The 6,000-nt window shown below is 39.8% G+C and overlaps 1 protein-coding gene across 13 annotated transcripts in view; it reads right to left on the minus strand.

Moving 5' to 3' along the window:
* Positions 1-3,663, minus strand: part of LOC128299753 (rab11 family-interacting protein 3) — a 46,762-nt gene extending 43,099 nt beyond the window's left edge. For 9 of the 13 annotated variants that reach the window (XM_053035821.1, XM_053035822.1, XM_053035820.1 and 6 more), the window contains exons 1-2: positions 3,547-3,663; positions 2,456-3,110 (exon numbers count right to left, since the gene is read on the minus strand). The gene's annotated coding sequence lies outside the window, so the exon portion shown is untranslated. Of the gene's footprint in view, positions 1-2,455; positions 3,111-3,261; positions 3,333-3,546 lie in introns of those variants that run through there. The other 4 variants (XM_053035809.1, XM_053035810.1, XM_053035811.1 and 1 more) reach the window with 4 other exon arrangements.
* Between the last annotated feature and the right edge of the window lie 2,337 nt (positions 3,664-6,000).

The raw sequence follows: 6,000 nt of genomic DNA on the forward strand, positions 1-6,000 counted from the left end.
TAATCAACCATCCGTACATAAAACATACTACCATTGCCTTCAAGCGAAAGACAAACAATAAAGCATGGCAAAGGTTTCCTCTTAAAAAACCACACCAGTTTCAACAAAACAGTACGCATGAAGTGAAACAACGCGTATGTACAAGGCATAGCCCACCACTATTTGCTGCTTGATGGTGAATGGAACGAAACGTGCTAATGCATGCACGCGGCGATCGATGGCTAACATCCTCCCGCACACGTCCGATTTCCTCCACGTATCGATGATTTTCTCACATATATTTTAAAACTAAAGCCAGCCCTTCTTTTCTTTTCATTCTTTTCTTGACCACTCATTCGAATGATTCATGTAACTTACGAAGCGAAACACTTTACAAGCCCACCTGATGAGATGGATGGGTTTCGGAGCAAGAACCAGAACCAATACTAGCACAGCTGATAGGAGTAGTGGCAGAAATATGATCTTTTGCTAGGAAACCGTCTTACACATTGGTTCACATTAATACGTCGAACTCTCAGCCGATTGCACACGGATGAATATCATTATAACCAATTTTCTCTTCCATATGTGTTCGGATGGGCATTTTTAATGGATTCCCATTAAATTACAACCTCTTACCACCAGAGTTTTCTCCCTAAATTTGTATTTTGATCATGCTTTTCTCAATTTTGGAAGGTTCAATAATTTACTAGTCTTCCACTCACGGGATGGATACGGTGCTTGTATCGGGTCAAGGGGGCTTTGCGAATGAAAACCCGTACCTAATCGCTACGATTCATCCCTGAATTTAAGTGTCTGTTCCCATTTCCACATCTTTAGAAAAATAGAACACCAGATACCAGGGAAAATGCGGGGCATACAGTTCAATGTAACATCATCGGAACGAACTTACGATGTGTATTTCATCAAAAACGGAATACTTTCAGCTTCCATCAACATCCCATTACGATGAGAACTAAAAAGCCAAGACAGAATAATAAGAATAATAGTGGCAAACAAATGTTTTTGCACAATGACAGTACATTTAAACCTTCCAAATTGACACAAATTTCCTTGGTTGTTTTCTTCTGGATGGAAAACAAAACATACACCGTCGCACATCATTATTTACTTTTTCTGTAGCACAAAGCACCTGCTTTCTTCTAAATGTACCACGCATTTTATACATTTCCATTTTGTTGGCCTTATCCCTGCCTGTTTTTGGTAGATATCTCAACAGATGAAACTGTAGTGTTTATGTTTGCTCAAGATGTTACGCATCTAGCGCTACCTAATAGGATATATCGATCAACAAAAATAGAAAAAAAAACATTTCTCCATAGATATTGTTTTTTAAACTCTTTTGTAAACGTTTCGAGACCAATAAACCACTTCGACCTTCAGAAGATGGTACTAGTGTACTCTCGGTTTAGACCAAGTTCAATACGGATTGCTTACCAAACAAGCCCTTCGCACTGTCTGCAATGATTGATAACACCTTTTCCTCATTTTCAAAAATGTATACAGCATGTAAGTATGTATGTATGATTTAATTAAATAAAATAATTCTAATTTTGTTCGACAAGGTTGTTTTTTATTCCTTTAACACCAATCCACCGTTACTATAGCACAATCGACTCACCGTACTCAATCTAAAACTCATCACCGTAAGCAACACTTTCCGGAGTCGTTTTGGCAGTACACACTGTTCAATACAAGGGGAAAATGTGCGTGTGCTATTTGCATGCCACAACACCACCAGCTCTGTCATTTACTGTTATATCGCAACTCAGTGATCTGGCTGAAAATGCGATCGTACGATTTGTAGCCCACCGCAGAAAATCAACAACCTCAAATCACTAAGAAAGCCAGATCTTGGCAGTCATAGCTGCATATCGTCCATCCCTCAGGTTACATGACGAAACGATTAGGTTCATTTTACACCAGGTTCACATTTGAGTGAGCAAAAAAAAACACACAGCCTCCTGCGCCTTCGACTTCTTTGCTTTTTGCCGCAACCGTTGGATGCGACTCCGAAACCGGTTCACCATGGCGGTCAAAGCAAACGTACAATGGAGTGTACGGTTGCTTTTGGGGTTTCCCCCGCCTCGAGAAGTGACGGGCCCGTGACTATTGAGAAGGGACCGAAGACGGCGTCGTCCATCAGGCACAGAGAAGAAACAAGACACGGTGGTGGTACGACAATATAAGGTAAATGCAAGCAACGGCTGCTGTTCGGCCGGCCATAAAAGTGGAATGAACGGGGACTGGAACCATCCGGTCGGGAGAAACAACCGTGCACGTGCGACTGAAAGAGCTTGAGACCATTCGCCAGCCAGTAAGATGGACGAGTGCGAACAAAAAGGCACTCGTTGGATGAGCATTCGAGAACGGGGCCGAGTGGTGGATATGGTGGAAAACGGGACAGAAGAAAACTTGTTTCGCCACAAGGCGGCGCACGGCCAGAGAAGCCTACCTTGAATGAAGAGACTGAAGATATGTGCGTCGAAGGTACTTTGCAGACGAATTCCAGGCGAGACAGGTTGTGTGGGCAGGAGGGTTCTGTTCAGGTGGGACGGCGATGAACACGCGATGAGCAGGAATTTCAAAGGTGAGCTTGGGTTCACCCTCTGTTGCTGGGATGTGATGTGATCGTGAGGCTTTTTGTTGCAGGTCTGCTTTGGCTGTACTCAACCCACGTTCGCTTATTCCACGACGCTTTGCGACGTGTGTTTGTGTTGCAAATGCCGTTTCTCGCTCGATGATGACTTTTGCCTTTCAGCGGCTTGGATGAGCTTTAAATTGTGCCGCTGCAGAGAGATATCCTCTAGATTTATCCAACGCGTACCGATCCCACCTTGCTGCAACGTGAATTTGCTGCTTGCAACTGTATGCTTGCTCACTTTCTATTTTTCGCTCCCGGTGTTGACGCAACTGCTTCTTTCTAGCAGGACGGTTTTTTGGAGATATAACTTATAAAACATTAAATAAAAACACTACTTGCTAAATCGTTTATCTTATAAGACACTCGTCGCGCGGTACAAATACACAAAACAATTCACTGTTGAACGAATACACAAACTTTTTGCTTAAAAGAGACAAGTTACACGACAAACAACATTTTAGCACTGCTGAAATGAAAAAAAAACACCTCTCAATAGAGCTCACGCTTCCGCTTCCGCAGCATCGAAAACCGATCATTTGCACTGGCAAATAGTAATACGGAGTAAAACACTCAGCCAAATTTGGCTTCTCGCTCAATCGATGGCCACCATTTCGTACCAAAACGGATCGCACTATTTAAGGCATTCAGATCGAACATTGAATGTCGTCACAAGAGCCACACGCAAAATATCTACTTCGTATGGTTCGGAAACAAACTGCAACACTTCAATGCACTCGAGCTTTTTTCTCTGCTTCCATTTTCCACCACTCACACTCCACAGAATGCACCTTCTGTTTCCGAAGGTATGCATGTGTGTAACACCTGTGTATTGTATCAGTGCGATTCAAGGTGCAGCACAAATACCGTTACTTTTACCAAAACCAATTGTAAAGACATTCTACCTTGGCTACGTCAGAACGGGACGCGTTTCTCTCTGCACTTTCCGTCCAACACTTCCGTCGACGAGGTTGAGCGTGAAAGCAACACCGAAAAACGCGCGATGCTCGCTGAAAGTAAATAGAAAATATATTCACGAGTCTCGCTTATCCGGGTGAACATTTAGGCCATGTACTGGTTTAAGATCCCATTGTGCGGGGTTCCGATCAAAACGGGCGAAAATTCCCATACAGCAGGCGAATTTTTGACATATTTCGCCGGCCACACTGATGCCAGCTGCTTCCCAGTTAACGAAAAGGCCAATGATTGCTTGAACACATTTTATCGTTTTATCTTTGCCAGTACAAGAAATTGTTGAAACGAAGAATAATAATTTTGGAGACGCACAAATTACGAGCGATGGCAAATTCATTATTTCTTTTAATGTATATAACAGGGTATATTTCTTCACAGCATATCCTTGAGTATATAGGATATATCCTATATACCCTATAGGATATCCTCTTCGAGGAGTAGAGTGCGATCACACGTGTGTACGTTTACGTAAAAATTTTTACTGTTAACAAATCACTGTACAATATTGCATACACATTAGCTTAGCTAGCACATTAGCACGTTATCTGAGACACAAACCAGTACTAAATTCCGGTCAGCAAATGTTTTCTTTCTCGCTTCTTGACTGATTTTTAGTACATGTTCGTGCTATTGATTGCATAAAAATGGGCGTACAAATTGTGCTATGGAAAAAAGGTTGTATTAGCCGCAATTTCAATAGCAATTTAAACTATACTTTAAACTAGCTAGTTTTGGGTAATTCAAATTCAGATTCATGAATCTGAATGGATCGTTGAACTGAAAGTATGAATCTAGAGATTCATAAATCCCCAAGAATCATGATTCCGGAAACATAATTCTGAACCGTTTTCTTATCATTTTTTCGTCCAAAATAAGGAAGTTTATACAGATAAAGTTATTATTTGCACTGCTAGCATTCATAAAGCTAGATTGCTTAAACTAATTGAGCTGAGGTAATGCATACATAAATAAATACATAAATAAATAAATTTACCTAAATATCAGTATTACTATTCCAATACGTTTTGCTACTCAAAGGCACGTTGAAACAACGCGTTATTATATTCATAAGTATTGTTTGTGTCAAGTAGCGATGGCGCATCAATAGTCCCTAGTATTAAGCCTCCTTTAAATGTGACTCGAGCCATTTTTCGTCGTTTTTTTAGTGGTTGTAAACCTAGAATCAACATGCATTCGTTGTAGTGCGGCAAATTCGTTCGATCTCTCCAGCTAAATTTAGCTTTGTAATCTGCTATGTTAACATCCCCGGGTATTTGCGGGTCAACAGTTTTTAATTATTTTATACACAATTATATTTAATCTTCAAACAAATATGTATAGTTTCCAAAAAAGAACTATCACGTTGGGATTACTCTAAGGGCAACGCAAAGTTACGGTAACAAGCATAAAACTCATTTCGCTAGGTTTAAGTAATTCAACTTTAAGAATACCAGCAGTGCTAATACAATTTTTTGGAAAATGCATAAAATTTCTTATTTTTGGCGATGATGAAAAACGCTCCAATATACCCAACGCTATCAACACAAAATCACTGAGGATTTATGAATCTTTGAGGATAAATCACTGAGGATTCATGAATCTTTTGAGAGTCGACTTCTGGTTTGAATAACTCCTCCTTAAATGAATGAATATGAATACAATTCATATGAATGACTCTTCACAAAAGATTCATTAAGCACTACATTAATTTAAACCCTTTTCTCGCTCTCACGAGAGTGACATGACCAAAATCCTTCTTAAATATTTAGTGTGCGCAGAATGCATTAGTTGATTTGTCTTACTGGCTCAAACCAACAGACCGGGTTATGTTAATTATATAGGGTTTTTTTGATAATCACGATTATCTAGTTACCAAATTAATTGGTAGCAATTTCAAAAGCGAGTACTAAAATTTAGCTTAACAGTCAAAGGGTTAACCGTCTACTCTACGACAGCTAAAATGCTAATGCCAATGCTAATTATTTTCAAACTTATTATTAAAATATGACAACTACATTTATCCATGTCTTTTTGTGCAATTTAGTTCTCGTTTAGAATATATAAAAGAATTTCATTTGAAGAGATTGGAAATACGAATTTTCCACATTTTTTTTCATTCAATCTTTTCTGTTAGAACGATCTGTTATTTTACCACATAGCCGGATGATCAGTCCTTGCTACGAAGGATTGGTCCGTATGGGAATTTGGCCCTGTCCACTCATGTGAAGACTGGCGTCGCTACGATCATACCAGCCGTCTGGGCCGTTCCGTCCCATTCATTTTAAATGGGGAGCACAATTTCGAATTTGAATCGTAACAGCGGACATTAGTTTCCATTCTAATTGAAGGGAAATAATAATTTAAAAAGATCATTTAGAATTTCA

Source organism: Anopheles moucheti, chromosome 2 (assembly GCF_943734755.1).
Source record: "Anopheles moucheti chromosome 2, idAnoMoucSN_F20_07, whole genome shotgun sequence".
NCBI classification, from domain to species: Eukaryota; Metazoa; Arthropoda; class Insecta; order Diptera; family Culicidae; genus Anopheles; species Anopheles moucheti.